Source organism: Bombina bombina, chromosome 1 (assembly GCF_027579735.1).
Source record: "Bombina bombina isolate aBomBom1 chromosome 1, aBomBom1.pri, whole genome shotgun sequence".
Classification (NCBI taxonomy): Eukaryota; Metazoa; Chordata; class Amphibia; order Anura; family Bombinatoridae; genus Bombina; species Bombina bombina.
Genome location: NC_069499.1, coordinates 501,874,504 through 501,890,180, shown reverse-complemented (window position 1 = coordinate 501,890,180; position 15,677 = coordinate 501,874,504). Strand labels below are relative to the sequence as shown.

The 15,677-nt window shown below is 36.8% G+C and overlaps 1 protein-coding gene across 2 annotated transcripts in view; it reads right to left on the bottom strand.

The window, feature by feature from the left end:
- The window catches only part of TMEFF2 (transmembrane protein with EGF like and two follistatin like domains 2), a 911,723-nt gene that overhangs the window by 18,999 nt on the left and 877,047 nt on the right, over positions 1 to 15,677 (bottom strand). The window lies entirely within an intron of this gene.

Genomic DNA, 15,677 nt, shown 5'->3' with positions numbered 1-15,677 from the left:
TAATTTTCTATTTCAAATCTCTTTAATTGTACATTCTGTCTGAATCATGAAAAAATGGATTTTGTGTCCCTATAAATCTTTATATCATGCATTTATGAACCCTCCAAAAACTTCTATCCTCCAAAATTCCTTTACAAAATGTGGGGTTTTTAAACAACAAAAACAAAACAATGTAGTTTGCATAGGCACATTTGAAAATGTTATTCCATTTAATCAGAAAATACTTTTTTTGCAGCTTTTCAAAGGAATTTTGAGCTTTTCAAATTCTGCCGGTTCTGAACACCATTTATGGCCTGTTTGCACATTTTTGTTTTCTTGAATCTACTTAGTTTACATGTTAATACATTATATTATCTTTTTTTTAAAACAAAATATAAAAATACATTCATGTTACACTTTAAATCTATAAAATATCTACTCAAATTAAATATGATAATTAGAATATGAATCAGAATATATGCATCCATTATAATCAATATTTAATTATTTTAGGGTGAAAATTAACAAACAAGACATTTGAACAGTTTGCAAAATTTAAGCAGTAATTAAAAATTACAAAAATGTTTTGATACATTTGACCCTAATATAAAGTCTATGGTCAATCGCAATGCTTTTTTTATAAAAAAGGTTTTAGCGTTGCCAAATCATTTTTGCTCAAACTGAGGTTCTTAAGACAAATGCACTGTTCAATTTCAAATAGGATTTAAACAATTTGAGAAGAATCTTTTCTTAGCTTTAAAAGCAAAGAGAATGTGAAACACATCATTATTTTCTGTAAATAAAAGTAGGCCATCTCTTATCTGAATGCCTTTTGAAAGCTTTCACAACTAGAGGGTGTTAGTTTATGTGTGCCATATAGATAACATTGTGCTCATGCACGTAGAGTTACCTAAAAGTCAGCACTGATTGGCTAAAATGCAAGTCTGTCAAAAGAACTAAAATAAAAGGGCAGTCTGCAGAGGCTTAGATACAAGCTAATCACAGAGGTAAAAAGTATATTAATATAACTGTGTTGGTTATGCAAAACTGGGGAATGGGTAATAAAGCGATTATCTATCTAATTAAACAATACAAATTCTGGTGTAGACTGTACCTTTAATTTTAATGTCTTAAAATTGTTTGTCACAAAAATTCCCCCTCACTAGTCAAGCTCTGAGGTACACACCTAAAAGCCTTGCCCACCTACTACTACAGGCATTGGTGACTTTACTAGTATTATATACAAACCTACCTTTCCTAATTGTTCTATGGACCACCCTTCCCAACAGTGTACAATTATAAACAAAAACTCAAGGAAGGAGGAAGATTTTAGCATATTTGCACTTTCTGAAATAAGTTAAGGAAATCTAAGCACCACTTTTAATGCCCCATGCATATTCTTAAAATGCAAAGCCTGACATAAACTCCAGCCATTCCATTAAAACTAAAATAAAGCACATTCCTCAAGCCATCTTTTTAGACTTTAGAGTAATTTGAACAGAATTTGAAAACATTATAAAACAAAATATTTTATACATGAAATGCAACAGTGTTTAAAGTGTTTAAGTTGTACTGAATTACTTCCTTATATTTATAAATAAAATCTTTATTTTGTACATTTCAACATTTTTGCTATGAATAGTTCATGGTCCTCCGATTTAGTATGTAACCTTACAAAAGTAAATAGCTGACTTAATGCCTTTTCTTTGGGCTGCAGAAGACAAAAAAAACAAAAAAACGTTTGACCGCCTTGATCTTTATGACTGGCATTTCTCAAAAGGGCATGTAAAAAAAGGTTGCAAGGTTTCATAGATGTGAGAATAATTCCAAAAAACGTTTACAAAATTATTGAAGAATTACATTTGAAAGTGTAATTGAAGCAACATGCACTCAAATAAAAATTCTGCTTTTTAAGTTTTATTTCAGAATAAACAGGCACTGAAAATACATATTTATAAGTCAGCATAACAGCATAACTTTAGTTGTTGATGCCAGTTTGCATACCGTAATCTGCTTGGAGCTCAAATATTTAATTCACAAATGCTTAGTAAATTTGTTGACTAGGCAATTGCTTAATGCATTTCTTTAGTACTGTTTTATATAAGGAAATTTCATTTTGCAATCTTATTATTTGTCCTGATTGCATTGTTGATGGAGATTAAATAGCAAGTGAAAAAATGTCCATATTTCTAATGCATCTTTTGTACTGTCTTTAATAACAAGATATTATGGTTATTGGCTTGTTGATGTAATGATAATGGAATAGATTTATCTGGCATCATTTAATAGGAGACTTAACAGAGAGACTACTTTGCTTATTCTTTTTTGCTCTGCTATGACCTGCAATAATTTCATCTGCGACCTCTGTTTTAAAGGAGACAGGGACATATGTTGAAATAATGCAGCATAGTGAAGGTGAAATGTATGTTTCAGCTTAGTTCTGTGATTGTTTGAACCAATGTAAATGTAAAAATTCCCAAAATAATAGGTAAATCTCATGGAATACTCCAGTAAGAAGACAGACACATATACAGTAAGAGTCCAACATCATTTATTTGATTATTTATTAATAAGTAGTAAACAATTGTAATCAGTTCATGCATATTAAATACTACAATATGTAACACTGAGACAAAATAACTTCTTACCTCTTTGCTACATCATTAAGTCATATTGCCAGTTATGATGAAAAGTCTTTTTGCATTAACATTTGTTAATACAATTTCAAAATAGTTTTGCCAGGTTAACCTTCTAGCACACACCTACATTTGTTTTTGTTTTTGATGATTACTCTGCCTCATATTATTACTTCAGTTAGTATGGCCCGGCTAGTGCTTCTTTCACTTATTACTTTTGTAAGTGCTCTTATTAGTGCTTTTAAAAATGGAAATTATTTGAAATATATTTTGCAATTATGTCAAAGGTAATCAGTGAAACAATTCAGGGTCAAATTGTTCTCCTGGGTGCGGAAAAACTCAACTAATACCAAAATCCTGCTAAGAATATTTCCTAAAAGACGTTACAACACACACTGAAGGGATGCTATGACACCTTTTTTTATCCAATGACAGACAAGGCAGACCTAAAGTGCCCACACCATCAGAAAAGTATTTTATCAAGCTACCCTCATTGTGAAATAGAACAGTATTTGCATTCACAATTTAATCAGGAATGTCCAACTGACAAAGAATATTCCTCACAGGAGGGTATCATTTATTTTCTTTGGTAAAAAAAGAAAGTGTAAACATTTAGCTAGGGCTAAATAATACTGAAATTTCTCAGTAGAAGCCTAGAAAAACATCCTGTTTACTGGTGAATCAAAATAATATACTTTGTGGCTGGAATTGCAGAATTCACATAAAAAGGTGTCAGTATGAAAGTCTATCATTTAAATAAATAATTCAATATGTTGCATTAAATATTCAGGGATAGAAAAGCTTTTTCTATCCAGGAGTTGGTGATCTATAGATAGATAGATAGATAGATAGATAGATAGATAGATAGATAGATATATTTAGTATATACATACTCCATGACATCTATCTCTCAATCTATCTATCTTTCTATATATCTGCTCCTGACACTTTCAAGACATCATTGAACCCATACAGCATAAAAAGAAAATATAGGGGTATACGATTTACACTTATCTTAGGCAATAGGAATGGTTTCAAATATCCGCACATTTGTTTAAAACCATTAACAGTGTTTACATTAATTCCTTCTAAACACAAGATGAATGTTTATGAACACTCTAATGTGATATTTTAAAACAAATTCACTGTTTGTTACTTTTAATATAAAAAAATAAAATAGCATTAATTAATTTGAATTGAATTATCATAGCATTAAATTAAAATAAATGTATCAACATGATCAACTGATTATTACATTACTTATAAAGAAGCAATGAGTATGAGAAATAAATAATCAGGGAACTCTCTCATTCTTTTATGACAACCAGGCATAAGCTTCTAGAATACAGTGTCAGATCTAGACTCATCTCAGCTTCAACAAGATGCAGAAATGGTTACTCTATTTTGACAAACTCAAGATGTTCATCTTTGTATGACCTTGTTCTTTTTTCTGCTAGGCTCTGAGGCAAACAGAAGTATGTGGAATGCTGCTTTGTTAAAACAGTATGGCATGGACAGTGAGATCTCTATATAGTCAAGATCTCTGATACCATGCTGATCTAGGCAGCAGTAAGCAGTTTTAGATACTGTACTGTCATCTATGATACACAGGCTTTGCACTTGTTGCCTATTTGTGCCAGTGATCCGTTGGTACCAGTGATTCGTTGTCTTCTGTACTGATAACTAACAGTGTAACTTAAATATCGGATGTCCTGCAGGGAAATGTGCTCGGCACAGAGCAACCACTTATGACAGAAGTCACACTGCTTCTTGCTGGGAAAGAAAGCTCTTGAATTGCCTGGAAATGAATCTGGACTGGATCAGGAACTCTTTACAAAAGTAAATATAAGTAAATATAAAAATATATAGTTTTAAAAATATGTCTCATGAATTAATTAATCTTTATTATTGTGGTAAAGTCCTCTTTTAAGAACTAAGCAACACAACAATCTGGTTCAGGCGCACTGGGTCTTACTCAAAAACCTATTTACAAGACATTGAGGCTTGCCCTTTGCCCTTGATGGCTGCACATTATTAGCAAGTGGTCCAGCAGTGACAAACACACCCAGTGCAGCTCACAAGTCGTCATGTGCAGTATGAGTAAAATATTTCAACCCAATGTATAATGTTCAGACTATTTCAAATTGTGGCATACAGATGTATTGCTCTGTCATCAGAAATTATTGTGCTGAACTTATAACGCAAGCATTAATAACCTTAAATCGTGATTCCAAGATTGCAATTATTATTATTTTGTGCAATATTAAAAAAAAGAACAAGTATAACACTATACCCTTATTAATACCAATGGTTTCCTTTATGAAGAGCATCACAGTTCTTAAAGGGGCAGTACAGTCAAAATAAAACTTTAATTGACTGGATAGAGTATGACATTTTAAACAACTTTCCATTTTACTTATATTATCAGTTTTGCCTCGTTCTTTTGGTATCCTTTGTCATAGAGTATTGCTAGGGGGAGCTCAGGAGCATGCACGTGTCTATAACCATCTGGCAGCAGTGTGTTTATTGCATTTTTATATAATGTTGCAAATATTGCTGCCATATTTTGCTAAAGACACGTGCACACCCCTAAGTTCCTATCAGCCTTCCTATGTTTATGCTTCAATAAAGGATAACAAGATAACAAAGCAAATTTGATCATAAAAGAAAATTGCAAAGTTGTTTAAAATTGCATGCTCTATCAGAATCAAGAATGTTTAATTTTATCTTTACTGTCCATTTAAACTGGCTAGATTTCATGTGGAGAACAACCAACAGTGCAGAGTGTATTATCCTTAGTGTTACTCTACTTTAGAATCAGGTAGAGATGCGCATTTGTTGTGTCACAAATGCCTATTCATGATGAAAATGAGTTATTCATTTTCATTTTAACAAACAAATATCTGAATGAATACAGATAATTTTTTATAATTTCTATATACTGTATTTAATTCAGACAGTGATTATTATCCATCTTCTGTCTTTTTTCTTGCTGCTACTTACTCTGTTGATGGCTTTGCACCTAGGGCAATCCTGCTGTTTCTGTGAATTTGCTTGTCTGACCCTCTCTCTTTTTCTGCAAACTATCCCCAGTCTCTCAGACTACCAAGAAGTTTCCTCTGAGAGCTGAATTGTTGGACTGATAACTCGAAAATAGGGGCAGCACAAGCTCACAAACTATCAGCTATTCAGATATTTGTAAAGTTCACAAAAAAGTAGAAAAAAACAAAAACTTGATCTTACACATTTTTATACACATACTGTATATATGTAAATTTGTTCAAAGGCTATATATCTGCAAACATTATAACAAAAATATTATTATATGATAAAAATTTTTATATATATATATAAAATATAATATATTATGTATAATATAATATATATAATAATTGTATTATATACACAAAATTACTATTAACTCAATTTTATGGTATTGGTTCTTACATATTTTCAATAAAAAACAAAATTTATGCTTACCTGATAAATGTATTTCTTCAAGATGTGGTGAGTCCACAGGTTCATCTTAATTACTGTTGGGAATATCACTCCTTGCCAGCAGGAGGAGGCAAAGTGCACCACGGTAAAACTGTTCAGTAACACTTCCCTACCCATAAACCCCAGTCATTTGACCGAAAGTAAATGGAGAAAGGAAAGTAACCCAAGGTGCGGAGGTGCCTGAGGTTTAGCAAATAAATCTTGAAAAATTAACAAAAAAGGGGTGGGTCCGTGGACTCACCACATCTTGAAAAATAAATTTATCAGGTAAGCAAAAATTTTGTTTTCTTCCAAAGATGTGGTGAGTCCACGGGTTCATTTTAATTACTGTTGGGAATCAATACCCAAGCTAGAGGACACAGATGAATAGGGTGGGATAAGAACAAGCATGCATAAACGGAATGCACCACCGCCTGAAGAACTTTTCTCCCAAAAGCCGCCTCAGCCGAGGCAAAAGTATCAATTCTGTAAAATTTGGCAAAAGTATGTAAGGAAGACCAAGTTGCAGCCTTGCAAATCTGCTCCATAGAAGTTTTATTTTTGAAAGCCCAAGAAGAGGCTACAGCCCTAGTGGAATGAGCCATAATTCTCTCTGGAGGTTGCTTCCCAGCAGACTCAAACGCCAGATGAATCACACTTAGTAACCAAAATGCAAGAGTAGAAACAGTAGCTTTCTCACCTCTACGCTTTCCAGAAAAACAAACAAAAAGAGCAGAGGACTAACGAAAACCCTTAGTGGCCTCCAAATAGAACTTGAGAGCATGAAATACAGCCAAATTGTGCAACAGACGTTCCTTATCCGAAGAAGGCTTCGGACACAACGAAGGGATAACAATCTCCTGATTAATATTCATAGTAGAAACAACTTTGGGAAGAAACCCCAACTTAGTACGAAGAACCGCTTTATCCGCATGAAAGATAAGATTAGGGGAATCAAACTAAAAGACGGAGAGCTCAGAAACCCTCTGTGCAGAAGAAATAGCCAAAAGAAAAATAACTTTCTAGGACAACATCTTAATGTCAACAGAATGCATTGGCTCAAACGGCGTCCTTTACAAAACTCTGAGAACAAGAATAAGATTCTGTGTCGGAGCAACAGGTTTAAATACAGGCCTGATTCTGACCACGGCCTGACAGAAAAACTGAACATCTGGCACATCTACCAAACGTTTATGTAACAAAACAGATAGTGCTGAAATCTGACCCTTCAGAGTGCTAACATAAGCCTTTCTCCAGACTCCAGAATCCTAACCCTACTCCAAAAATAGCCATTGGATTCACACCAATGAAGATACTTCCTCCATATCTTTAGGTAAATCTTCCTAGTTACAGGTTTACTGGCCTGAATCATAGTCTCAATAACAGACTCGGAAAACCCACGCTTAGAAAAAATCTGCTAATCTGCTAACACATCTAATGGGTAGGTCTGAGGATCCCTCGACCTGGAACCATACTTCGGAAGCTTGGCATTCTGACGAGATGCCATCAAATCCAACTCCGGAATCCCCTATTTGAAGACCAATCTGGTGAACACCTCTGGATGAAGTTCCCTCTCCCAGGGATGGAAAGTCTGTCAGCTTAGGAAATCCGCTTCCTAGTTGTCCACTCCCGGAATGTGGATAGCTTCCGCCCACTGGATAATCTGAGATACCTTCTTCATGGCCAGAGAACTCTGAGTTCCCCACTTATGGCTGATGTAAGCCACAGAAGTTTTGTTGTCCGATTGGAATCTGATAAACTTGCTCAAGGCCAACTGTGGCCAAGCCAACAGAGCATTGTAGATTGCTCTCAACTTCAGAATGTTGATTGGCAGCACAGACTCCTCTTTAGACCAAAGCCCCTGCACCTTTAGGGAATCCCAGACTGCCCCCCAGCCCACCAGGCTGGCGTCCATTGTCACTATTTCCCAGGGTGGCCTCTGAAAACAAGTGCCCTGAGACAGGTGTTCCAGCGAGAGCCACCACAGAAGAGAATACCTTGTCTTCTGGTCTAGAGATAACTTTGGGGAGAGATCCACATAATCCCCGTTCCACTGACTGAGGATGCACAACTTTAGCGCTCTTAGATGAAATTGAGTAAATGGGAACATGTCCATGGCAGCCACCATCAGACCAATTGCTTACATAAATTGAACGACTGACGAATGAGTTGTCTCAAGCAGAACCCGACAGATGGAAAGGAGCTTTACTATTCTCACCTCTGTTAGAAAGATCTTCAGAACAGAATTTATGACAGTTCGTAGGAAATCTACCCTTTTTGCCGGGACCAGGGAGCTCTTCCCCACATTTATCTTCCAACCGTGGGATTGGAGGAAGGCCAGTAACATCTACGTATGCGATGTTGCTTGATGAACTGTCGGTGCCTGAACCAGAATGTCATCCATAAAATGAGCCACTGCAATTCCCTTTGCCCAAACAACTGACAAGAGAGCTCCTAGAACCTTTGAGAATATCCTTGGAGCTGTGGCTAGGCCAAAAGGCAGAGCCATGAACTGGAAGTGTTGGTCGAGGAAAGCAAACCTTAGGAACTTGTGATTATCCCTGTGAATGGGAACATGTAAGTATGCATCCTTTAAGTCTATGGTCGTCATAAATTGACCTTCTTTGAATCAGAGGGTAGAATCATACGAATGGTTTCATTTTGAAGGATGGGACCTTGAGGAACTTGTTTAGACATTTTAAGTCCAAAATGGGTCAGAATGTCCCTTCTTTTTTGGGAACTACAAACAGATTTGAGTAAAATCCTAGACCCTGTTCCTGCTTTGGAACAGGAACAATCACTCCCAGTGACAACAGATCTTTAATACAATTCAAGAACGCCTCTCTTTTTATCTGGTCTGCAGATAATCTGGAAAGGTGAAACCTGCCCCTGGGAGCATAATTCCTGAACTCTAATTTGTAACCCTGAGAGACGATTTCCAATGCCCAAGGGTCCGGAATGTCTCTCAGCCAAACTTAAGAAAACTGAGACAGTCTGCCCCAAACCTGATCCAAGCCTGGATCGGGGGCGATCCCTTCATGCTGACTTAGAGTCAGTAGTGGGCTGCTTAGCCTGCTTTCCCTTGTTCCAAGACTGATTTGGTTTCCAAGAAGGCTTGGAGCTGTCCTGTTTGGATGAGGAAGATGATTACTTTCCTCTAAAGTTCGAAAAGGAATGAAAATTACTCTGATGTCCCTTTGGTCTGTTCATTTTGTCCTGAGGCAAGAAAGAACCCTTTCCTGCTGTAATGTCAGAAATGATCTCAGCCAGACCCGGTCCAAACAAGGTCTTGCCCTTGTAAGGAAGCGCCATAAGCTTGACTTTAGACGAAACATTGGCTGACCAGGACTTTAACCATAAAGCTCTTCTGGCCTACACTGTGAAACTGGAAGCTTTAGCTCCCAGTCTAAGAACCTGAAGAGCAGCATCAGCAATATAGGAATTGGCTAACTTAAGAGCCTTAATCCTATCCTGAATCTCGTCTAATGGCGTCTCTTCCTGAAGCGATTCAGACAAGGCATCAAACCAATAGGAGGCAGCACTAGTCACCATGGCAATACATACTACTGGTTGCCATTGGAACCCTAGATGTACATAAATCTTCTTCAGATATGCCTCCATCTTCTTATCCATTGGGTCCTTGAAAGAGCAACTATCCTCAATAGGAATAGTGGTCCTCTTAGCCTGGGTCGAAATGGCCCCTTCCACTTTAGGAACTGTAGAACAAGACTCCTTGATAGAAGTCTCCACCGGAAACATCTTTCTAAACACCAGAGATGGCGTAAAAGGCACCCCTGGCTTCTCCCATTCCTGAGTTATGATTTCCTTAACCCTATCTGGCACAGGAAACACCTCTGAAGAGGAAGGAACATCAACAAAAACTATTCAGTTTACTAGACTTCTTAGGCGTAACTACCACCTGGGTCTCTGAATCATCCAGAGTAGCTAAAACCTCCTTTAAACATAACCAAAGGTGTTCAAGTTTAAACCTGAAGGAAACTCCTTCACCCTCAGATAAAGGAATTATACTGTACGAATCTGAGATCTCACCCTCAGAATGAGAGCCTCCCTCATCCTCAGATCTATGAGGAACTTGAGGCTCTTCGACAGGGACAGCCACATTATAATCTGAGCTCTAAGATTTCCTCTTGCATTTCCCCGAAAATCTGGGAAACTCAACTAATGCTGCAGATACCGCTGAGGATACATGTGCAGCAATCTCTGCCTTTAAATACACTCCACTGGGAGTTAACGAGGAACCACAGGACACAGTGTTAGATGACAAGGATGCTTGGGATGAAATAGGAGATGGCCCTGGTAACACCTGGACAGCATCCTCCTAAGAGACATTAGGCTCCACATTGAAAAACTTTTCTTTAAACTGTAATGTAAGTTTAACACAGAAAGAACAGAATTGCATGTGTGCTGCAATTTGTGCCTCTAAACACAATAAGCAAGGGTTAAATTGAGCAGTCTCCTGATCCATATCAGACATGCTTATCACTATCCTCATGGCCTTAACCGATAATCAGAATAAGGCCCAGCAAAATAAAAAGTCACAACAAACTAAAAACTGGTAAACAGTTATCCTGCTTTAGCTTTATTTGATAAAATGTTGCACAAAGAAATAACCGCTATACAGAATAAAAAGTTATGCCTAGGTGAGCGTTGTCACTCTGACTAACACCTCCCTCCACACCTCAGTATACTGAGATGCCTCCTTATCGCCACCGATCACCAGCTTGCTCTGCTTCTCCTTATAGTTCTACTTAGCTTAGAGATTCCCCACAGCAACACAGCCGCAACGAGGAGATTCACCTCCATAGTACACGGAGTAGAGACCCGGCCGAATACGTGACTGACGTAGGGGAGGCGCGAAAACCTCCCGTGGAACAACAAGGAAGGAGGGGGCGTGGCCAAGCCATACCAGCGCGCCATCAGGAAAAACAGCAAAAAATAAAAATAAAAAGTGACAAGCACCAAACACACATAACAGGAGCCGCAGAGAAATATAATTGTCTCCCAAACACTGTTCCTGCAAGCATGCCTTAGCAATCCCTTACACCAGGGTGAGCTAAATGGTCCCAATACATATAGGTACAAATACCACATTCTAAGTGCCCTTTCTCACTCTAGAGGAACTAGCACTTATCTGTTCAGCTGTCTGGCATGGAGACAGTCCAAAGATATGAGAGGACACCTCTTCTTCACAGCGACTTGGTCAAAAGCAGATAGCAAATTAACCAACTATGGTATCTGAAACTAGGGCAATAAGTGAGTAAAACGTAGCAAGCACCTCTTTGCAAGTTCCCCACTGCTACAAGACTAACGTGGATTATAGCTATACCCTAAGACTTGCTTGAAGTAATCCATCTTCTGCATGATACAAAGTTTTAATTACACACTAAACTTTACCTCCTCAAAGAACGAGAGGCAAAGAGAATGACTGGGGTTTATGGGTAGGGAAGTGATACTTAACAGTTTTACTGTGGTGCCCTTTGCCTCCACCTGCTAGTGAGGAGTGGTATTCCCAACAGTAATTAAGATGAACCCGTGGACTCACCACATCTTTGGAAGAAATATTCATTTAAGAAGCAGTGAATTTTTATGTGTGTATTTTTTTTTCTTAAGGGACCAGTTATGTAAAAAAAAAACTAGAATTAGATTAGTATTTTTTCATAATCATATTTTCTTCTTTTCATATCAACTTCCAGATGCTCTTAATAAAATCAATGCAGGGAATATATATAGTTTTAACAAAAGGGAAAACAAAATCAATGTATGCATAGTCAGAAAGAGAATTTCTTTTCCATCAAAAAAATCAATAGTGTGAAATACAATAGGTATATTGTGTATAGTTTTAATGACTCATGTGATGAAATAGATTAGTGGAATACCTGCATAATCAATCACACTATTTTTCTATTGACATTGTTATATGCCTAAAGCATTGACCAATAATGCAAGTTTGGGGTCAGCGGATTTTAGATAAATAAGTATTTCATAAGAATTCAGGCACAGAGCTTTCCATAATTCCAGTGCTATTTTTGTGCAGACACATATTGCTATTGTGGTTAAGTGTAGAATACATGTAGACTGCTGTTTAGATTCTCAGTCATATATGTTTGCTGGGTCATGTCAAGGGTGTCCACAGTGTATGGATTTGGGGTGCACTTATTGATGTTTTTCACATGTTCCTATTTCACATGTTCCTATGTGTGCAGAGTGAACCAAATGTGGTAAAGATGTGTACAAAACATCTGTTTCTATGTGTGATTCTGACTACAGACAAATATACCCATGCACAACACATTGACATGTTTGTTTTAATTTGAGGCAATAGTATCTCAACTGCATGCATTAAAACAGAGAAATCACACTTGGATATTGGATTCAAATGGTCAGAAATTAGAGATTTAACAATAATTTATAGTCTATCATACAACAAAAATGTATCACTGCTGAGTTACCGAGTCCTATTATGTTTACTCTTCAAGGTAAAGGGACATAAACCCCAATTTTTTTCTTTCATGATACAGAAAGAACATGTGATTTTAAACAACTTTCCTATTTACTTCTATTATTTCATTTGCTTCCTTCTCTTGTTACCCTTTGCTGAAAGGCTTATCTAGGTAAGCTCAGGAGTAGCAAAGAACCTAGGTTCTAGCTGTTGATTGGTGGCTGCATATATATACCAATTGTCATTGGCTCACCCATAAGTTCAGTTAGAAACTAGTCATGCATTGCTGCTCCTTCAACAAATGATACCAAGAGAATGAAGCAATTGTAATAATAGAAGTTAACTGGAAAGTTGTTTCAAATTGTATGTTCGACCTAAATAATGAAAGAAAATGTTTGGGTTTCATGTCCCTTTAAGCCTAGAACACAACAATGTGCCATTGGTGTAACTTGTCTTTCTAATAAAGTAGCTACAGGGCAGTATATAATGATCTCACAGTCACTGAAATAATTAAAAAACATATCAGCATGTGATTTCAACCTTACAAAATCACAGCCCTTCCTTTTTACCTTAAACTTCATTGGACTGTGGTCTCCAAAGTATGTGTAAATCTAACAGACCTAGAACATTCTATGACCTAAAAGTATCAAGGAGTGAACAGGCTATCACACTTGTAATGTGACTCAAAATGGAGTGTGACTATCTTTGATCAATTATGAAAAAGTTAATCTAACTGTTTTTTTTTTTTTAATTTCCATGTTGAGAGTGATGCTTAATCATTGCCTGCAACACACTGTTGTTTGTGCAAGTATTTTTGGCCTGTGCGCCTACACAATCATTTCATTTCCAGATTAGTCAATTTATAACATATATATTCAATATCAAAACAAACATTTTTGTTTACCACCCCAGATGCTGCACCAAGGAACATACAGGAGGCAATTCAGTCCCTGTTTACAAATCAAAGAGTATGAACATGCAGTTAATTAGCAAATGATGAATTGTGATCAACCCCATATGTGAAAAAAATTACATTTCTATTGACATGAGGCTCAAGGAATATATTCTCTAATTTGGATTTAAAGGGACATAATACTCATATGCTAAATCACTTGAAACTGATGCAGTTTAACTGTAAAAAGCTGACAGGAAAATATCACCTGAGCATCTCTATGTAAAAAAGGAAGATATTTTACCTCACAATCTCCTCAGCTCACCAGAGTAAGTTCTGTGTAAAAAGTTATACTCAGCTGCTGCCAGCTGCAGGTAAAAAAATTAAAAAAAATGAAGAAATGAACAGCAGCCAATCAGCATCAGCAGTGCTGAGGTCATGAACTCTTACTGTGATCTCATGAGATTTGACTTAACTCTCATGAGATTTCATAGTAAGCTTCCTTTACCTGATTGGTGAAATAATATGAGAGTGCACAATGCTAGTCCCTTCAGATGTCCCAGGACAAACACACTAAAATGCTGCTTAGAAATCCTTTACAATGGGAGGTGGCTACTGAGGAACTTTTGAGGTAAAATATGTTTCTTTTTTACATAGAGATGTTCAAGTGATATTTTCTAATCAGCTTTTTACAGCTATTCTGCATCACTTTCAAGTGTTTAAACATTTGGGTATTATGGCCCTTTAACCTAATTCATAATTTCATAAATGTAACCCTGTGAATCACACACATATTTCTATTCTTCATATCTGCTGAGACTTCCCACATTTTTATACCTTCTCTCAGAGGATTGTCAGATCAGCAAGAAATGCTAATTTCAGTCTCGCCAGTTTTGCAATCTGTCCTTAGGGTAAAATGTTATAAATAAGTGGGCTAATCCTCGCTGTTCAGACGAGTATTGATGTGTCTTACTTAGAAAACTATAGGGATTGCAACATGTTAAACAATCTGCCCACATCACCAGTGAATGCAGATCTCAGCATTGTGAAGGAGTCATGTTTACACAGAGTAGAATGTGATTTCACTAAATGTAAAATGACTTGTGTTTAGTAACAGTGCAAATAATAGATATGTAAACTAACTTTCACTGCACATTCAGTAGGTTTCCTACAATTGCTAATCTCGCCACTGACAGGGTGACAAGACAGGTATCCTTAGGTGCACCTAAGATAAAGGATATACTTTTTAAAATAAGAAACTCCTTGCAATGTTTCCCCATTAAAATGTAGGTTACCCTGGGCACACACAACGCATTTACTTACATATAATAAGTTGGAACCCAGAAGGGATGTGTGGGCGGGGCAGATTCAAACTAGTTTAGCTATGTTGAAAGTTATATTTTTGGTTTTTTTGTGCTGGAATACAATGGTGATTCATCAATTAATTGAAAAAATCTCAATACTGTTAGATGGATGTTGGGAATGACTATACTCCTGTTTACTGGTCAGACCTGGAGGACACTTAAATGGATAATAATGTATTTTAAGGAATTTATGGTTTCTTTCTCTCTATTGCAGTTTAATCAATATGGGAATTTGAGGAAATCCTTGAAACCCGGAGGCGTGACGGCAGCAACCCGACTCTCCAGTATTAATGTAGACGGCGGATCCTAAAACTCAGACCCAGGTACATCACCCAGTAACAATACTCACACAGAATGTAAAAGGGCTACTATCTCCACATAAAAGGTCCATGGCACTATACGATCTATATAAAAAGGGAGCTTCCATAATATTACTACAAGAAACACATTTTAAAAACAATCAAGAACCCTCAATAGCCAAATATTATTTCCCCCTACAATATTTTAGTTCTAACACAAGTAAACACAATGGGGTGGCAATTTTAATTAGGAAGAACTTGCCATTTACAATCATCAAAGAAAGCGGACACAGAAGGTAGACTTCTTAGAATCACAGGTCTGTTATACGAAAGGCCGATAACAATTGCTAACATATATGGCCCCAACAAAGCTCATGTTAATTTTTTTTCAAGCTTGTACTAATAGAATAATGGAATAGGCAAAAGGCCCAATTTATCTGGGAGGAGATTTTAATGTTCCTTTGGAACCTTTACTTGATTGCTCTAGTGGGAAATCACATATCTCTAAAGCACAGATTAAAGGCATGGGGAAATGCTTACAATCCTTACACCCTCACGACATATGGCGCC